General features: G+C 40.6%; 2 long non-coding RNA genes across 2 annotated transcripts in view; one reads left to right on the top strand and one right to left on the bottom strand.

Moving 5' to 3' along the window:
- Positions 1 to 5,393, top strand: part of LOC117945134 — a 13,655-nt gene extending 8,262 nt beyond the window's left edge. The window contains exon 3 of the long non-coding RNA XR_004656736.1: positions 5,314 to 5,393. This is a non-coding gene — a long non-coding RNA (uncharacterized LOC117945134). The remainder of the gene's footprint in view (positions 1 to 5,313) is intronic.
- Positions 1 to 20,958, bottom strand: part of LOC117945138 — a 23,514-nt gene extending 2,556 nt beyond the window's left edge. Inside the window, exons 1-2 of the long non-coding RNA XR_004656740.1 lie at positions 20,924 to 20,958; positions 16,485 to 16,489 (exon numbers count right to left, since the gene is read on the bottom strand). This is a non-coding gene — a long non-coding RNA (uncharacterized LOC117945138). The remainder of the gene's footprint in view (positions 1 to 16,484; positions 16,490 to 20,923) is intronic.

Below are 20,958 nucleotides of genomic sequence, written 5' to 3'. Positions count from 1 at the left end.
AGGTGTGACTAATAACATTAACAATGGCTCTGTTCAATTTAAGTTTCCCAGGAAAGCCATAACAGTGCAACACTGAGCCAGCATGCGCATGAAGAAGCTGAAGCTAAAGCATCATTACTTTAATCATTTAGACCTGTGCTTCCCTGGGACCTGTCGTGGTATCTTCTGTGGAAAAAAAACATGTAATGCATAAAATATTGAAATACTTTAATTTGTACGGTATCCTTCATTTGGACATCCTAATTTTACATACCTATAATAATACAATACCAAATTCTCACAATAGGTGTCAACTAAACATCATTTTACAAACCGTTTTTGTTGCATTCTCATTGTTAGTAACCTAGGCCAATCAGCCAGCGTTTCAGATGTTGACGTGATATAAATCTTCTAAAAACCTCACTAATAACTTTTAAAACTAGGTGTTGCCTGATTTAGTGACTGCCTGCTCCTTTTCTCACCTAAACCTATTTCTAAATTGATTTTGGTGGATAGTTTGGGATAAAGTGGACAATTTTTCCCTAAACATGTGCCATGTTCAGCTAATTTTGATACCTAAGTGAGAGAAGAAGAAAAAAACAGTCAAACAACATGTTCACAATTTTGCTAATTAATCCATGGCATCAAGGCGAGACAACACTCATCCTGACCAGTTTGGCTGCTGCACATGCAGCCACATGCAAAGCCCATGCTTCAAAGAGTAAAAAAAGCTAGAAAGCTAATCATCAAAATATACTAAAATGAGAAAATGCTTTAAAAAATGGGATAAATTGCTCCTGGGCAGCTGCACAGTTTATGCTTCTACAATCTGCTTAGCAACAGAAATGACTCTGCCATATAGTCACCATGATACCCCCAGTTTGTTTTTAATAGAAGCAACATTTTCCATCTTCAGGAAAGACAGCGTGGCCTTGCATGATGCTGGCGGTTGCTGGATGCTCGAGGTTACAGAGTTGTCAATCAAGGGGCCTGATACAGGGACATTGACTCTGTGCACTTCTAAGCTGGCATTCTGCAACAGTAGGGGAGTCAATCACACCTGCCTCCAGTTCTCTACACACACCCTGACTAAAAGACAGACTGAATAAGCATCAGCCAGCACAGAGACAGGCAAATGGAAACACCAACACTGTAGAGATTATAGAGAGGGCTTACCACAGTTTGACTGATGATCCTTTTCCAAGTATTTGACATGAATGAAAACGTTGATATGGGCTGAGCAAAGATATCCACCTTCTACACAGATTACGTTTTTTTCCCATCCCAGAATGCCATGTGGACTAGCCAGACCTTCCCCCGCAGCGCTGTGGAGGAAGGTCCGGCAATGAGACCAGGCGCAGAGCAATGCACTACCATGGGTAGCGCTTCTTTAGAGTGGTCTTCACCGCTCTACTCATAGGACAATGGCACAGCCAGCGCCGGATGTCTTTCTTTTTATCCGGATGTCCGTCCCCTTCCTCTTTCTTTGTGTTGGTGTTCCAACCCTTTGGTGGATTTCTGAGGACTATGGTTACCTGGTCCTCAGATCTCTGCAGGGTAAATTCAGACAGCTAGCTAGACTATCTGTCCAATCAGAGGTTTCTGTTGACAACTACAACTACTTTTGTCCAGCGCTTAGCGCCGCCCCAGTACGATTGTGATTGGTTTAAAGAAATGCCAATACACCACTGGCAGGCACACACACTGTACTGTACTGTTAATATGTATGGAAAGGTAGACAGTATTTACAGATTTAACACACATAAATACAAATAGGACATGGGGCAATCAGTGAGTGTCCTGAGCAGGTAGACGTGCCAGCCGGAGAAGAGGATAAATAAGTGAACGTCCCCAGAGACTTTCCAAGGTTACCCAGAGAACTCAGGTGGTGTCACAGCTTTTAGCTGACACCAGCTGCTGCTGCTTGGGCAATACCTGGACCAAACTCTGCCTGCAATGCAAGCTTCCAACCAGGCTCTCTCTCTCTCTCTCTCTCTCTCTCTCTCTCTCTCTCTCTCTCTCTCTCTCTCTCTCTCTCTCTCTCTCTCTCTCTCTCTCTCTCTCTCTCTCTCTCTCTCTCTCTCTCTCTCTCTCTTACTTTCTCGCTCGCTCTCTGTGTGGCACTTTTTCTTTTTCCACAGCTAAATAACCATTTTTGTAGAGTCAGTTCCCAGACTCATTACCTCCACTCCTGTTGGTCTCCATGGGTCAGCAGCTCTAATCTCAGAGGCTCATTGGTAACACATTCTCCATAGCACATACTTTATCTGCTTAGTTTGATTAAAAAAAAGGGCATAAAGCAGTCTAGGGCATACTTACAAATGATTAATAAGCACTGAACCAGCAATTTGCAAGTCATGTTTGAGTGCCTGTAAATACTGAGTTGCCCTTTGAATTGTCTCTAGTTGGACGTGTGTGAGTACAAGATTGACTGACCTCCTTCATTAAGCAAGAAGTACGGTAACACTTTCTCTGTATCCTGTGTCTATAACCCATTATAGAAGGTTTTACCAAAAGTAGTCAGTGAATGAATCATTACTGATGTGTTTAGCTGTCATTTTTTACTTCTGTTTTTCACCACAAACCTAACATACACATAAGATAAGCACAGCATCATTTCAGCTCAGTTAATCTTTATTGTTCACTCCAATCAAATTAGCCTCAAAGGCTTCCCCCCCGCCATAATAAGCCGTCATTTCCACATGGGCCAGAGGCTCATCTCGCACCACACGAAGGCTGGTGCAGACACTTGGGGAAGGAAAGTATGAAGAAGAAGAGAGGCGCCGCGTCCTCCGGCAATTAGCGAGGACCCTTCTGCTGCTCTGGATGGGAATGTTATGACAGCACTTGATAAGACATTGCCATCACACAGAGCTATTCACCAGTGAGACACGTCCCTGTGGGCATGCACTCCACCAAGACAATCAACTGGGGGCTCATTTTCCCTTATTTATCGTCAACACAACAGTTGTGTGTGATAGCCCGTTGTCTCCCTCACAGGGATTAGTGGTTAATGAAGTAATAAGTAATACAAAAACATCAGCATCGATTAGTCCCGTTCTTGCTGATCTTCTCGTCTCCAGGTGTGTGCGTGTATGTGTGTGTGTAAACGTCCACCAGCCCTTCAACAAGGCTATCTCTCTCTCACGGCAAGGCCGTACTAACGGGCACACACACACACACACACACACACTACGTCTGGTTAAATCCAAAACGGCAGATCGACCCAAATGGCCGTGTTTCTGTTTCCCCGCGGCCCTCTTTGATGTTAATGTCCCTATGAATTATTTATCTGTGTGTTCTGTTTGCCTTCTCCTCGTGCTCTCTGAAGGAATGAATCAAAAGAGCGAGGCACACAGAGAACAGACAGGAGGATTTATCATGGGGAGTATTGTTTACCACGCTGACCTCCAGGCCCTGCTATATACTCATATCTGTGCTTTGCAATCAAACAACCGCCTGTTCTCACAGGGCTGAAACAGACACGCACAGCACACAATGCACTGTTTCTTTTTATGGTGAGAAAAAAAAAAGGACCTCTATTGTTTTTTCCTTTGGCTAATATTTCCGCATACATGATCATTCAGAGGACACAATGTATCTATTGTGTAATGATTATGGATTAGGTGGAGAAGATCTACTTTCTTCTGTCTTCCATCAGTTGAATTTCTTTTATTAATGCTGTACGGTTGACACTCAATCGCTGACATAACCATCGGAAACCTGTTCCTTGTAATAAAATAAAGCAGCAGATTAACCCAAGTACCTGACCCCGGAAACATGCACACATCGGTACATTGTCCCCATTTGACGTCTTCCGTTAATGAAAGCAACATGATACATAAGCTGTTGATTATGCTGTTGATGAAATAATTATCATCAGCTTTGTACCCTGTTGTACACAAATGCAGGAGAATAGAGGAAATGGAGTTTTCTTACTGTTTGTGTCTCTGGAACAGATTTCAGACTTTTTATCATGACCTAAGTATTGCAGAGAATGTATCATTTTGTACCTTTTTTTACCAAGATAAATGTATGTGTGCAGATAAACCCGCTAAAGGAAATCAATAGACTCCTTTCCCATTGCCTATTATTTTTTCTTTATGGTGTGTCATGTTCAACGTCACAAACTCACCGAACAACAGGGTTAGTAAACATTATCAAGCAGCTTGGAGGCTTGTGACATTACGGTGGTTGCTTCTTTTGTAATATTTGTTACTAAATGACTGATTTGGCACAATGTCCAAGCGCTGATTGTGCGGCGATGGATGGGATGTGCCAGGTTGAGATGTGCCAGGTTGCCAGCAGAGTGGAGGAGAATAGCTGCTTATCATCTTGTGTCCTGGCCTCCTTTCCACAGCTCGAGCTCAGACCAGCCAATCCCCACAGTCTAATTGGCCTACTTTAACACTTACCTTCCAGTGGTAGCCACTGTGCTGCTGTGTGTGCAGTTCAGCTCCTGTGGGACATTGCTCAGTGACGCTATATCCCTTAATGGGGCTTCTAGACCAGATGCTGATCCCTGCATCAAAACATTTGCCTCACTTCTTTACCTATAGTAGCTCTTCTCTAGTATTTATTAAAGTATTGGGTACATATGGATACTCATCTTCTTGTTGTACCCTCTCTACCCTCACTGTTGCTTGTTTCTGTCATGAATAATTTCCAGAAAGTCTTAGGTTTTCTGCAGGTATTTAGCATCCATCAAGGAATATCATAAGATAAGAACACTGTATTTGTGAAGTATAGCTGTAGGACAGACAGAAAAAGATGGTGTGTGTGTGTGTGTGTGTGTGTGTGTGTGTGTGTGTGTGTGTGTGTGTGTGTGTGTGTGTGTGTGTGTGTGTGTGTGTGTGTGTGTGTGTGTGTGTGTGTGTGTGTGTGATGCTGCCAGCTGCAGCTCAGGATCAGCTACATGGCAGCAGTAATTGGTCTGGCCCGTTTGGATTTGGGCTTCTAGTATTTTTAGTCATGTATCACGCTTGTCTCCCGACATCATGAAGTAGATCTATCTTACAGCTCTCACATCGGCTTGTGAAATTCTCACTGAAAGCATTTCTGTCCTTGGATGTGAGAGAATCATCGCTGTTACAGAGCTCGATTTATTTAAAAAATGCCAAATGATTTACCAGCAATCCTGAGGTCATTGAAAAAGAATTATCATTCTGACACATTGAAATACAAAACGCAGATACAATTGTTTTTAGTCTAAATATCTTTACATTGACATTATTGACATTATTGCCATGCAATTTGGTACGTACACACAATGTGTCCAAATGAGTTTGGTGATTCCCTGAGTTGAAGTTGAGATTTCAACCTCATCTCTATTAGTCTTGTAATGTTAATTAGCTAATGTTGGCATAATAACACACCAAACTAAGATGGCGAACATGCTAAACATTACTCTTGGTGAACATTGTGTATAGATTCCTTAATAATTACAAAATATTAAGGACCAAAACCAGCAATGCAAGTATTTACTGGGAATATATACATACATATATATACAGGGAAGCTATAGTTGTGTAGTTTGTGCCTTATCCAGTCGGCTAACAGAATGCCACACTCATGCTATACTTAGTTAGATGAATTTATTCATGGTTTTAGTTTTTTAATTAGATCAGTTGACAATAGAAATTAAAATATCATCTGCCGTAAAGAAAGAGTGAAAAATGTGTTATATTTGTTGAAGACTGGATTTCTATTGCAATCACTGTCCGTAAGCAAATATGACGATTAACAAAAGTACCTGCATGCATCAGTTACCTGGCTAAAATAGCAGTTAGTGAAGTACATGTGGTTCATTAGAACATATGGCAGCATACTGGTCATTTTCAAACACTAGCTTGGCCCTGACTCACCCCGCGACATTAGTTGTCCCCACAGAAAGCCACACTGGTGTTAGGTCAAAGACCAGGCCTGGTGCCTGGGGCCAAATTGAATTACTATGATTGCCTAGTCTTTTATAATTAATTTGCGAAGGGCTTAAGGGCCTAATAGCTGTGAGGAGCACAGGCTTGAAGGACAAACACTAATTAAAAGTTGCCAAGGATCAGGAGTACGCCATGGTGCGGGATGACTTATCAGTTAGAAAGAGCTGATTATAATTCTGCACCGGGCCTCCACCAGCTCTACTATCATGAGAGTTCACATTTCCCTCCATAGAAAACAGTATGTATTATGAGTCAGGCTTAAAAGACTTACTAAATGTAAGCAGGGCACAGGGCCACTGTAGTGCATGACCCCCAACGCTGCTGTGGAATGAGCTTGCATGTGTGATTACCTCAACTGTCAGGGTGCTGGGAATGTGTCATTAGAACACAAGCTTGCGTTTTACTAGGGCTGGGTATCAGTTAAAAATATTGAATACTGGTACTGATACAATGACTGCGATACCAGTGCCTAAACAATACTTTTTCAATACTAATCTTATAAAAGAACTTACTACACCACATAACGGCACAAATCTTATTTATTTTTCAGTGTGTAAAGTTGATTTTTCTTGTTTTTTTGGTTGTCTCCGCAACGTTAGACAGCCAATCACAGACACTAGTAGACTAGAAGCATGCTGTGTGCTTATTGGGTCACTGGTGCTGAGGAGTTTTACTCCTTAGGTATTGCAATTGAGTATTGAATGATGAGGCAATTTGGTCAGTGCCTAAAAAGTATTGAATTCGGTACCCAGCCTGCCTTTTTCACAGGCATTTAGTACATGCTCTTGTGCTACTGCAATAAACCCAGAGGAGAATTAGAATTACATTTATTTAAATTCCTGGATCACCTTAAAGCCAAATAGAAAGGAGGAGTGTCAAACCAGGGTGATATCCAACGGTCATGTAGGCCTGCCACTAACGATCGTTTTTATTTGAGATTATTTTCTCCATTATTAATTAGTTGTTTGGTTTAGAAATGGTGAAATATGTGGATCAGTGTTTTCAAAAGCCCAAGATGATGTCCTTGGATGTCTTGCATGTCCACAACAGAAATATACACAGTTTACTGTCACAGAAGAGTGAAGAAACTAAAAAGAAGAAGAAGCTGGAATCAGCGAATTTGTAAATATGTCTCAAACAGATGAATTGATTATCAAAATAGTTGGGGATTAATGTGATAGCTGACAGCTAATCGATGAATGGAGTAATCTTTGCAGCTTTCCTGTCATGTCCTAGGTCATCTAGTATTACAGAGAAGAGATGGATTGAATAACAAGACTGAGCTGAGGCTTAATGTTGAGTCATATTTGTATTTAAGACAGATGACATCAATGCAGGTCAAAATAAATGAGACTGTCTACTAGTTATACAGAGAAGCCTTTGCCTGTAAGGCTGCTGGTGTAGTCCTATTAGGGGCATATGATTCACAAAATGCCATTTTTCAAATTTTTAGGCTCACAATTTGATGCAATACCAGTTTTCATTCAAAAACCATTCTCAATAAATGTAGTTACTTTTCCTTTGTCTGTCAAATTTCCTCTTGTGGATCAATAAAGTATCATGTGATTACAGTAGTTGAAAACATCTTTGGAATTCTGTGAGTCGATTTTGAATCGGTAGAGCTTGAATTGCGGTTTAATTACAAATTGATTATTTTGCACAACCCTAATTTCTATGAAGTCCGGAGGATGTTGAGGTTTAGGCCAGCTGTTGGTCCAGTGAATTGTTCCCATATTATTCTTTGTATGACTCATTCTCCGAGCTCAGTTATACAATATAACTTACATCTTCACTGCGGGAACAGATTGCCAAGCTAATGAAAAACTCCCACGGCAGTCTAGATTAACTTCATCCAGGGTTTTGTGGAAGACAAGTCCTCAATTGCTTTTCTGCCGCTGGCACTCTTTCTCCCTCTATTTCCTCTTCTCTCCTTTCCCTCTGTGTTCACCTGTAGAGTAGTGGCGGCTGTCTCCAAGGGGGAAGAAAGCTTATTGAGTCAATTGGAGCAAAGAGGAAATTAACAACCACTGGCTGGCTGGTTTTATTGTTTAGTTTGGAGACAAATGGGGCTATATCCTTGCCGGAGGAGGGAGTGAGGGCTTTCCCTGGGCTCTCTCTGAATTGCTTTGTGGTTTTATACACATTGCTTCCCTTGTTCAGCTGTTTATCTCTATTGGTAATTGCTGAAGTTGCTTTTAGTGCAAACTAGAAGCAAAACAAAAAACCTTTTTTGGGGCATTGTCGGCCTTAATTTTTGACAGGACAGCTGAAGACGTGAAATGGAAGGGGGGGGGGGACGACATGCAGCAAAGAGCCGCATGTTGGAGTTGAATTGTGGCCCGCTGCGTTGCGGTGTAAACCTCTGTACATGGTCGCCTGCTCTACCAACTGAGTTATTTCCTAACAATAATTTGTATTGCTGATTATTGTGTAGATCGTTGTCTCGATTCATCAATAATAAAGAGAAAATAAGCCCTTATTATTCATCTGTTTGAATAAATCATCAACAATCCAGTCAGGCAAAAATATATATACGAGTTAATCCTTATTTAGTTAGGCAAATGGTAGAAAGAGTTTTATTTAGAACCTGTTTTTTTCATTCTGTCTTTATCTTCAGATGTTATCATAATATACTTAGTCAGTTGCTGTAGATTGATACCTACTGCATAGCTAATAAACTACCTAGTGCAACAGCCCTGCAATAAATCCTATCTTCAGGAGGGTTATAATGTTTTCCCTTATTGTTGAAACTGTTGGAGAGAGCTGCTGGTGTTTCTATATTTCCAATTCACCGTCAGTCTTATTCATGTTATCCTGCCAAAGAAAAGTGATTTTGAATAAGATGGCAATAACTCTAGAATCCGTTTTTGAACATAATCAACTCATCACAGCACGTAGCAGCTTCTGCTACGCTGATCACATCGTGGTGCTTCAATGTACTTCTCACAGTAGACTCCTGAACAGAGTAAAATCAGCACCACTGAGACATTTATCATTTACCAGCCCGCTGTTGACATGTTAGTTAACATGTCTTTCATCAATGTCCTTGATTCAATGTCATCACTGTCATCTTAACAAGACGAGGCGTCAGCCACAGGAAGGCTTGTTCGCGGCTTAATTGACTGAAGCGAGTTGAGATCATCTGAGGCTAACTACACTTTCTCACAATGAGGTTTTGATGAGCTCAAATCAATGGTGGGCAGGGGGAGAGGGCTGCATGTAGCGCTCATTAATTCAATCTTCATACATCCCAGATGCTTGAGTCAGAATACGAGGAACAGAACGGCTATTGATCATTCTCTGGCGTTTGGCCAGACAACACAGCCAGTCTGCATTTTCAGGATTAGAAAAACAAGTAATGATTCTCTCTCAATGTTCCATCTAAACAGCATTATACATTTGTATCCTCTGCCCGGCCTGGTTGGATCTAACCTGAAATACAAACTTCACCCTAGGAATTGAAATGATTTGCATAACTTAAGGGAAGAGAAGCATTCGCATTTCTGTCAAATGGGTTTAGAAATTTGGAAAGACCATAAGTTAGATCTTGTTTGTGCTCTCTAAATAGCATGCAGATCATTTTGCAGGCAGAGAGCCAAACCAGAAAGGCACAAATACTCTCTCTGTTAACCGCGCAAAGGAAGACTTCATTTTGGAAATGCTACGTATTTTGTTTGGCAGAAAATGCTTACTTGAAGTTCATAATTTTTTAGCATTAAAATAAAGGGCTTCCAGTCTGTAAAGCCATTAGCACTGTCTCACCCATAACAATAGAGTGTCTTTCTGTCCACAGTGAGTGAATCTTTCTGTTGTACAATAATCTGGCTCCTCAAGGCTCTCCTTTCTGGTTCCTTACTCTGCACAAGGCTATGCCAGTGAGTGGAACTGTTTAATTTACACAGGGCCTGAAGATAATATTTACATAAGCAGTGTTAAAAAGAAACCTTGCAAGCCCTAAGGCTGTTAATGGTAATTATGCTTCATAAACCCATGCCCTTCCCTTGCCAAACACACTTACGGGCCCTGCAGCTCTTATTTGAAGTTTGCGAGCTTCATCACAAAGAATGGAACCGTGTAGATATACCGATTAAGAGTCAGCAACATCCACCCACTTACCAGCTTAAAAGAAGACAGTGGTACTGGGTGTTTCCAGGCTCATCAAAGCCTGGTTGTGCGATGAATGGTGTGATACATTGTCTGAGTGACGGGATGTGACAGCGCAGACACAGACTGTCATGGACATGCCTTCCATCCTGGATTACCAGTGAGGAGTTTGCTTCTTGTCTGCACCTCTGGAAGCAAGCCAAGATCAAATGACCGGCCCACCCCTACAACATCCTTCACTCTGTTTATTTGCATTGGGAGTAATGACTGGGAGACGGCTCCTTGCCCATTAGAGTTCAGGTTTTTGCACATGGAAAGGTTTTCTTGGAAAGTGTGAACATTAGAGCCAGGGCTCCTTTAAAAGCTGGATGTATCGTTTGTCTTGGATTCAACTCACACAAAAAACACCTTTTTGTTTCATGTGATGCATTGTACATAAAACCCTTTTTCTTCTTGGGGCAAAAACTGAAAGTTCAACTGATGACTTTGTGACTGAGTGGATTAAGGTTCACATCATGTGACCGAGACATGGCGTCAGCATTTTTTTAAGTAAAACTTTTTTTTTTTCTTTTTTTTTTGCAGGTAAAACAACAATAATAATAATTAGGGGTGGGAATCTCTTGGCACCTTTTGATTCTGATTCAGAAGCTAGCAATTCGATTCTAAACCGGTTACCGATGCATCTCGATGCAACAGTTTTTCCATTTCCTATTTCCATACGTAAATTTATAAAATATTCTGCTAATCAGTTCCTAGACAAAGCATAGATTTTGACATATACAGTATTTATCATGCACAAGTTGCAAATATTTGTTTTGTCTAGTGGGGTTTGTATTAGAGCTGGGCAATATATCGATATCATGAAATGAAACTTGCTATCCTCTTAGATTTTGGATATTGTAATATTGTAATTTGGCATATGTGTTGTCTTTTTTGTTGCCTGGTTTTAAGGCTGCATTACAGTAAAGTGATGTAATTTCCTTATCTTAACAGACTGTTGTAACTGTTCTAATATTTACCATTTAGTCATTATATCCACATTACTGATTATTATTTATCAAAAATCTTAACATGTAAATATTTTGTGAAACACTAAAATATCATTGCAATATCGATATTGAGGCTCAACTAACCCTTGGTCAAAAATCTCATGGTATTAGATTTTCTCCATATCTTAGCGGTCCGTCCTGTTGTTGTTGCCGTTGCGAGGCGTTGTTGCGTCCCCCAGAGATCGCGGATCGTGTCCCTGTGTGAGTTATTGTCACTGTCCTGCGTGTGGCGTTTGATTTCTGCGTTGTTGCGTCCCCCAGAGACCGCTGATCGTGTCTTGGCGTGAGTTGTTGTCACTGTCCTGCGCGTGGCGTTTCATTTCCCCGTTGTTGCGTCCCCCAGAGACCGCTGATCGTGTCTTGGCGTGAGTTGTTGTCACTGCCCTGCGCGTGGCGTTTCATTTCCCCGTTGTTGCGTCCCCCAGAGCAGCCCAGTGTCATGGCAGTTTGAGAAATGAGCACGTTTGAAAATGCACACATTGACATGCACACAAACCAATAAATCAAAATTAAGAGACCATTTCACGAAGTGGTGTGAGAACAGGTTGCAATAAAATATTAAAAAGAAACAACATGTTGGAAATAAATTGATGTGCTTGCATTAATAGACATCTCTTTTTTAATCCCTGTTTTAAGAAGTGATTTAGAAGCTGTCTGCAAGTCCTAGACCAGAGCGTTCTAGAGCTGAAGGGCCTTGCATGCAGTAACCTGGTTACCTTTAGGTTTGTCCTGGCTCATAGGGGGGGTATCAATTCAGCAATATAAATGAACCACGAAGTGCTTAAAGTTGTCAGTAAATAATCTGGAGCAAACTAGTAAAGAGAAGCTAAAACAGGGCTGGCATGATGCAGCTGTGTTTTGTACCATCTGAAGGCGTAGGGGGGTCTTTTGGTTTACACCCTGAACGCAGTGTATATTGATTGAGATAAAGATGAAATAAAAGCATGAAAGGCTTTCTCAAGATCAGGTTGACAGAGAAAAACAAGTTTTCGCCTGCGGGGACTATGTATGTCTATACCAAATTCCACTGCAATCCATCCTACAGCTGTCAAGTTATTTCATCCTGAACCACATACTCCAACCTGCTGATGGTGCTCGGAGTAAGATCACAGGTTCACTAAGACATGAGGATTCCCCAGGATCTGGGGGGGTCATGACTGTCTGAACAATTTCATCCATGGATGCACGCTGATAGCTCTATGTACACAACATCCAAAGAGGAAAGGGTCCATGTAAGGATAGACATGTCATGAGGTTTCCAACTGGTTAATGGTTTTTCAACACCCTGTTAAAGAAAAGTACATGTGGATGTAGCATTTTCCTTGATTCCAAGCCATGAGCCACTAACACTGTATATACTGTCTATGTGAGCTGATGAATAGGCAGGGAAGGCTCTTATCAGGGGCAGCTGTGAGAGTCATTCATCAGTGGAGAATAAAGGAAGCGAGAGGAGATGATTGGGGCAGTCGGTGATGCTCCACAGTATAATAGGCCTACATATTCTCAGTGTCCTGGAATAACTCTGGATCTCCATCTCTGTCACTGCTGGCATTGTGCACTACTTGCAGAACAGGTATTAAAAGCCAAGAATCTGCCATTCCAAAAAATGTTTAGCAACTCCAGGGACAGTGTGAAAAGGGTATTTATGCAATTTGAAATGTGTTAGTTAGCGATGATGGAATAATGAATATTGTCTAAATTCAGAGACTGAATGACATTCAGCTCCTTTTAGGTGTGAATTAAAGTATATCCGGATTATACAAGGAATCTATCTTGATGACACATTCACAACTTAGGAAATTGACCTAAGACTTAGGATTTACTAAGATACATATATAATATCTGAACGTTATAATCAGCAGTGAACGTAATGTATCTTACTAGCTTGTCTATACTGCAGGCATTTCATTTTAGTTTAACAAGGGCCATAGATTTTGTGTATATATATATATATATATATATATATATATCAATCAAGGATCATTGTATTTTCATATACATGTTTTTACCATTGTGGTGATTATTTCATCCAAAACCACTTATCATAAATTAATTAAATATAAGTGTTCCATATACACACTGAGTGTCTGTCATGACACTCGATGTGTATAAATGATTTGAATGAAATCATTCGAAAAGGGAAATGAACACACTTTGGACGTAAAAGCAGACCGAAGCTTATAGTTTGGCCCAATCCCAAAGTGAGCCCTGAAGACTAAAGACTCACAGACTTAGTAGAGCTCAGATAGGGATGTAACGCTGACCGGTGCAACAGTAGACCACGATAAAAATGTTAGCAATAACCATTACCGCTTTTATTTAAAATATCATTATTATCACTGGATTACCACTGTGTGGGCACCATGTGTTTAATCTTTCCCAGCGTCATCCGAGTGCCGCGCAGACGCACTGTGTAACATATTTTGGTTATTATGAGAATGGCAAAGGACAGTTGATTGAAGATAATCTTTCTGCAGAAGGTGCAGGAAAGAAGCTGCTGCTAAAGGCATTGAATACACTTTTAAAAATGTGGCAATTATACCAACAACCGTGATCATTTTGGTCACCATAACCGCGGGGTTACATTTTCATACTGTTACATCCCTGATCTCAGGTGCTGAGTGAGTGAGGGTGTGAGGCCACGTGGGCTCAGATAGGTATAAATGGGATTGGGACAGCACTTTGACGACGTTTAATAGCTAACTACTAACTAATAATCAAAAATATGTTGCTGACACTTGCTGCTTTGGGAATTTTCATTTTACGTGTGTTGCTTTCCACACGGCCGAGGCCCAGGAGACAGCTGGGTAATTACACATTTACAATACAAGCTGGACAACGGGTCCGCTCCGTGGTATTGTGGCGTGCTTCTGTTTACCTTTTGTAATTTCCCGGATTTCCCCATGGTCTCCATGGTAAACGTCACAACGCTTTGAGCTGTGGGTTATTCCCTTTGGTTGAGCCTGCATCAATGCAGAAATTTCACATTGGGACAACCCTAAGCCCTTATGAATTTTCGCTATTGGGCCTGTGATGAACCATTCTTAACACAATTTCTACCTGACTCAGCAGTGACTCAGAACCTTTCTAGTGGTAAACCCACAGTCTGGCAAGGCCCTGCCCCTTCAGCTCAGTGTGCACTTCAGCACTGAGGCCCATTTCTCCAGCTGCTTTTGGAAGGATGCCACCATCACGTCCCCAGTGATCCCAGAGACACAATCATGAGCTTTTCATGCACCTTCTGGTTTGGCGTCAGCTGTCGGTCCAGCTGCTCTCTTGAGACTGCTTTTCTAAGCATGCACCTCCATTCACCTGCTCTGTGTTCTCTTATACATAACCCTATTATTGTCTTTATTTATACTTCTTTGACATCTTCTCAACAGGCGATAATAAGATGTTAAACCGTTGCCATTCCTTGATTTACGACAATTAAGGTATATCGAAAGCACTTAACATGTATGGGTGATTTGGATTTAGAGATGCATAAAACTGTTAAAAACAGGTGTGTGATTGATGAACCATGCATTAGGTTAAAGCCTTAATTAGTTCCAGTGTGCAGATGTGCTTACAAGTGTACACACATTTCAAGGAGACCTATTGATGGTATTCTTGTCCTAAAGAGAATTAAAATCCCAACTGAGTGTTTGTGCCCCTCAGTACATGCAGTATGAGGCTGTACAATGCTGCAGATGTGTCCTCATAATAACTCCCCTCTGAACTGTATTATTCCTGCAGAGCAAAAGGCCACATCCCAATGCTTCTTAACAGTGAACTAGCTGCCAGTCCTGAGTTATTGCCTGAGATGAGAACGGACACTTTTGCTGCATATAAAATGAACACAGTCCGTTTTGAATTTGATGGATTAGGGCTTCAGACTAATAATGATATCTGTCTGTGTGACAGCTGAATTATTGACTTGTAATTTGAAAGGTGTAGCTCACAACTCATGATGCTACTAACACAATGGGAGACAAGATGCAAAAAGGCTTATTTCTCATGTTTGGTCTTGCTTTGATTAGTCCATGCTTTATTGCTGCAATAAACCAATTTTCACATTGGAGGAACCAAAAGACAGCAAAAGTAATGCTTGAATTTTGAGGACATCTGTGTAAGGAAATCCGTTGAGAGCATCAAGCCAGCTGCTATGTGATGCATCAAGGTTACTAAAGAGATCAGAGAAAAGTTCCAAAATAGTAAAATGGAACTGCCCTTATCCGAGGCATATAGCATTTTGCCCTGTTGCAGCTAAAGAACATATTGTTACACGGATCTCCAAGTGAGACCATTAGACTTTTATTTTCCTCTAGTTTGCTTAATAAACCCTCTTCAGCCATATGATTTAGTGGTGCGAAGCCACACAGGCAGTCTATCTCAGTGCCATTAATCAAGTTCCTATGCACTAGCGAGGAAGCTATAAGTGCTCACTTAGGCCTCTCCTATAGGAGGCTAAGAGCTCTGGGAACGGGTTCTTTTAAAGGAGAAGGCTGTCCTCATGTTCTGGTGTTGTGTTCATGCTTGCGTGTGTTTATTTGCAATCACAGACAAGCAAACCTACTATTAAGAGTAGGCCTGCACAATTAATCGTTATAAAAATTGCAATCTTGAGTCACCCTGTTGACGATTTAATTTCTAAATAAGTAAAAAAAAAAATGTATGACTTTGATTCTCATTTAATTTTACGAGCCGACTTCATCACAAACACTACTACTGTCTTCTGTGAATTATAAACATGGACTGGATAAACTAGGTTTTAATGCTCTCCCTTCTCTTCAGTGAAGCCTCTGTGTTTCAGGCTTGTGGTCATGAGTAATGTCCTATCTGTGCCAAAAAAAATCTATATTTGGTACTGACAATTTGTTTTGTTTTGCCATGGTTCATGTGTGCAATAAGCATTACGTTCATGGGAAAAAAAAATCATGGCAGAGGATTGGGATATCGATTCTAAGCTAAAAAATATACACATAACATATTTTATGTTTTATATTTTTCCCCAAATGCAGGCAGAATTTATAGGTTCCCTCCAAGGTAGAATACTTTGTCTTTTCCCGGACACTATGACACAATGCATTGAGATAATTGCGGTGGCCCCTCGGAGGAACAGCCCGTCTGAAGGGGGCGGCTTTCACCGAGTTATCAGCGACATGCAAACAGCTCTGTCAACACAGGAGCGTCAGCGGTGCGCTGTCTCAGATGGGGAAGCAATATAAATGTGCAAAAGGTGACATTGCTTTATGGCCCAGTGTTTCTTTAAAGATTTCTTTGTTAGCTCTTACACTGATATACTGAGCCCTGATACAGATGTAGATAGACAATCTTTAACCCTGGAAGAAGTACATGTTAACAAATTCTTGAAGGTAAAGCATCTTGAAGAATCTCAAGAAACTAAAACCAAGAGCTTGCATAAGTGTGTAGAGACTTTTTCTAGTCTGTTCCTCTTGGGTCACGAGTTAGCCAGACCCGGCGAGCTACCTGGAGCCACGACTGTCCCGAAAACTGTGGCAGGTGTGCATCTAGTGTAACTATTAGGGATGTAACTCAAATCACGGTTCGATGCCATTCACAATATTAAGTTCAGATTGGATTAACAGAATGAAATGACAATATTCATAATGATAATGTTCCTTTATTTATAGAAACTGAGCCAAACAGCAGATGTGTCCTTGGATCAAAAGTGCAACTGAAATAGTATTTTATCTTAAATAAAAAAAAATAAAAAATAAAATAAAGAAATCCTTGTTTATTGCTAAGGCTATATGGTTAGATTTAAAGGATTTAATTTAAATAAGTGGTCATTTCTTTTCACCAGTCATTTGATGTTAAACGACAAAAAGAAGAAACACTAGATGGCAGAAGGGTTGCAACAACATTGAACGCAACACAGGCTTATGAAGCTGGACCCAAACGCAACACTAAGTCCCATCTCTGTTGTCCTCCACGGTTTGGGGGGGTCACGATGCCAAAACTTCAGGAGTCGGTGCCAATACCAGTAAAATAACACATTCCTCGATGCCGATTACGATACCACGGTAGTAAAAAGATTTTCAAGACTCCATATACTTTAGCTTGAAACTATTATTACTAAAATATTTGAATAATATCAACATAAGAAATATGTGCAATAGAGCATAGAACAACAGAATAAAGTGTATATAATGGTTGTAGTGCAACAACTAACGTCCCCAAACACATTCCTTCTTTTCAAAAGCTGCTGTGCAAAAACAACAGTGTTCCTAACAGTTGCGTGACCAGAGATGTTACACGTCTGGGCTGTTTGAAAATTGCATCGTAAGTCATTTTTTTATCCTAATCAGTTGTTATCTTCACACACTCAAATCCATTTCTAACAGACATGCCATAGATCGTGACATCCCTAGTAACTATTTGTATTGTGGTGTTTGGCGCTGTCGTGTCTCAAGACACCTAATGCAGCAGCTATCACCATCGTTACTTTTTGCTTAAAAATAACCTTTTGGGGCTATAATAATACATTTTCAGGATGTAGCCTAAGTTAGACATTTCACACATGCAAAAGAAAAATTCTAATTGTAAATAGATGTAAATAATTTGTATCACTCAGCTCTAGATAATACTATGCAAATGAATACTTTACTGACAACTGCAAATATTTCACTAGATTCTAACCACTAAGCACTAATTAGTTTTTAGATAGGTTTCTGATTCCTTTAGTTGTTCAGCAGTGTTTGGCAAAAAGACCTTACTTGGTAGTGCATTACATCAGGTCACATATTTTCAGTTACTAGTAGACCTGGTGTAATGGATAAGGAAAAACACAGGCTCATCCCTCCCAGTTAACGCTCTATTACTTATGCTAACATAAGCCAACTTATGCTAAGAAAACATAGTTTGCTATCTCGGGATGGGATGGCAAAATATTTAATGTGATCCCGAGGGAATAGCTTGTAATCTTGAGATAAGATAATTACATTGTGATTATGAGAAAAACAAGGTTGAGGAAATCTGTGCAATCATGACAGCTCTTGGCTTCTGCAGTTTTGAAAGGTTTCTTGTAATTGTTAATAAAAAAAGAGAAGAACAATGGATCAAAGCAGAATTAATATAGGATTTTCCAGTTAAAAAGTCATACCCTGTGCATAACTTGTATGATGTGTGCTTGTGTGAGTTCCCATTTATTAATGTTGGTCTCTGAAAGAATTTACAAATGGCTGTTAAAAAGCCAACACACTACTGCAGGAGTGTCTGTGAATGATGCCTGCAGCACTTAGGTTAAGTATTCTTCTGTAGTGTGTTGTCTCTGAGGAGGTCGGGGCAGAATATTTAGTGTTTTTGTGTTTTCTACAGCTATGCATTTCAAGGAGGCAGGTCAGCCATCCTGTTTTCTCTATTATTTATCTGAGAAAAAAAGCTCATATCTGTACACACATTGGTGAAACCAATGCCAGCAAGCTTCCAATACAACATGGGGGTTTATGTGTCTGGATCAAGGAAAGAGTGCTCCTCACTGTTTTCCCTTCTGGAGTTATATTTTAGAATCAGGCTAGTGGAATCAAACCAATAACCTTCTGATCAGGTAACTTGGTTGACTAATGATGGGAATGTCAGATCTTTGTTTGAAGGGATTCCTCAGCCTTTTATTTGGAACCCAGACACTATCAATAGTCTTAGTCCCAATCAGCCGTGGATCAGTAACGGCTCTGCATCATAAATACAATACAACCACTACAAAAGACAAAATATCAGCATCAGGGGTCATTCTAGGATCTAACCTTTGGGGGGGGGGGCTGCTGAGAAAGGTCGCCAGTAACACCTGCACCAAATAAGACAAACTTCAAGCACCAAAATTGAAAGTTTTATTATTATAATTTTTTAGGGGGCTGAGATGAATTAGATTGCACCTGATCAGCATCCATTTACAACACAGCCCGATAACCCGTAGCAGTTCCAGAGGCTGGATGTCGGCCCACGAGGTTCAAGCTATTGTAGAGCAGCATATTTAATGTCCCTTCTCTTTTCATCACATTGGATGCTCCTTCTTTCTGTAATTACACATCATTACTATTTCTCACTAAACAACATACTGAGTAAATGATTGTTCTGCTTTCATTAACTTGCTCTGGGACCTTTTCTGACTGGAAGAGACAACATTGGCTCTAACATCACTTCTAATTCACTTTTTCATAGTAATAAGATAGTGTTTCTCTGCCATCCAAAGCCCTATCATAATAAAGCGCTCACAAAGAACATTACAAGGGACAATCAATAAAATGGTAAGTGCAGATAAGGGAGAAAATAAATAAGGCAGAGAGGCAACCAAGAAACTGTAATTAAAAGGGAGACTGTTGTAGAAAAGGCATTTAAAAGCATCACAATGCATTAAAGGTGCCCTGCCACACCTACCTCATCACATTGTGGTATAGTCCGAAGTCCTACCATGGACTCTGTAACTTAGTTACCGTGGTTACCTTGTTTCAAGCCATTCTAGCGTGGTATAGAAGCCTGCAGGAAGACTCGGCTCCATTTGGGCCAGTTCTCATTGATATTCAACCAGCTAAGCTGCTTGACTCTGATTGGCTAGCTGCTAGCCAATGAGAGCCTGGCTATCAGCATCCTTTACCCAGCTCATGAATAGTAATGAGCTCAGGTAACATGACATCAGACTGACCAGCTGTTGTGATTGGTCTGATTTCTCCTCTTATTTCTTTCCAGTAGCTAGAGCTGACAGAGGAGGTAGCAGTCATCTTCACATTCACCACTTAACACACACACACACACACACACACACACACATGGTTTTGTTTGGCAGGGCACCTTTAAGGTGATAAAAACTAATGCAATGTAGCTACTGTATGAGTTAGACCGTGAAAAACCATGTTAAGTTTAAAACTAAAAGACATCTTCATGTTTCAGAACATTTAGATCTGGAAATGGAAATGCTCCTATTTTGTTAGTACCAGCACTTCACAAGGCTTTCATTCATCACAATCATACTGTTGGCTATGTCTGACACACGAGACCTCACTTTTAATCATTTGCAATGTTTCATGCCTACTGCATATCAGCTTGTGTGTGTGGTTGTGGTTTCCCTTTTTTGGGTTAACCCTGTGCACCCTATTTGCGTTATTTATGCAGAATAATTTGCATGCATTTGACTGACTTTTGACCAACTTCATTTGTTGTTTGGTGTATGCATTATGAGACTTTCATGCTACCATAATAGTGAAAAAGAGTTCAGATGCTTCTTCTTATCTGATTTTGTGGTGTGGATAAAACTTAATACATTGATTTGCAAATCCTATTCAACCTTTATTTAATACCAAAAAATGTAGATATATAATGTCCAAACTGACAAACCATTGTTTGTTTTTTGCAAATTTTGCCTCATTTTGAAATTGTTGGCCAAAAACCCGTTCCAAAAAAGCTGGGACAGGGGTCACAAAAGACTGGGAAAGTTGAGGAGTGTTCAAATAACACCTGTTTGGAACAATCCACAGGTGAATAGGTTAATTGGTCAGGATTGGGTATAAAAGTCTTTCAACCACAGTTTCTCAACGTTCAATTGCAAGGAATTTAGGGATTGCATCATCTACAGTCCATAATATCTTCAGAAGATCCCGAGAATCTGGAGAAATCTTTGCACGTTAAGCGGCAAGGCGGAAAACCAACATTGAATGACCATGACCTCAGGCGGCCCTGAAGGACATTACCACGTGGGCTCAGGAACACTTCTGAAAATCATTGTCGGTAACCACAGTTGGTCGCTACACCTACAAGTGCAAGCTTAAAGCAAAACATCATACATGCAGGCATCTCTGGCCCTGAGCTCATCTGATATGCGTTTGCTGTGGTCTGACTAGTCCACATTGCAAAATCATTTACCAGCAGTGGAGGACTTGTTGGACTGCGCAAACACA

This window comes from Etheostoma cragini, chromosome 5 (assembly GCF_013103735.1).
Source record: "Etheostoma cragini isolate CJK2018 chromosome 5, CSU_Ecrag_1.0, whole genome shotgun sequence".
NCBI lineage: Eukaryota > Metazoa > Chordata > Actinopteri > Perciformes > Percidae > Etheostoma > Etheostoma cragini.
This window is presented reverse-complemented; position numbering and strand designations above follow the sequence as displayed.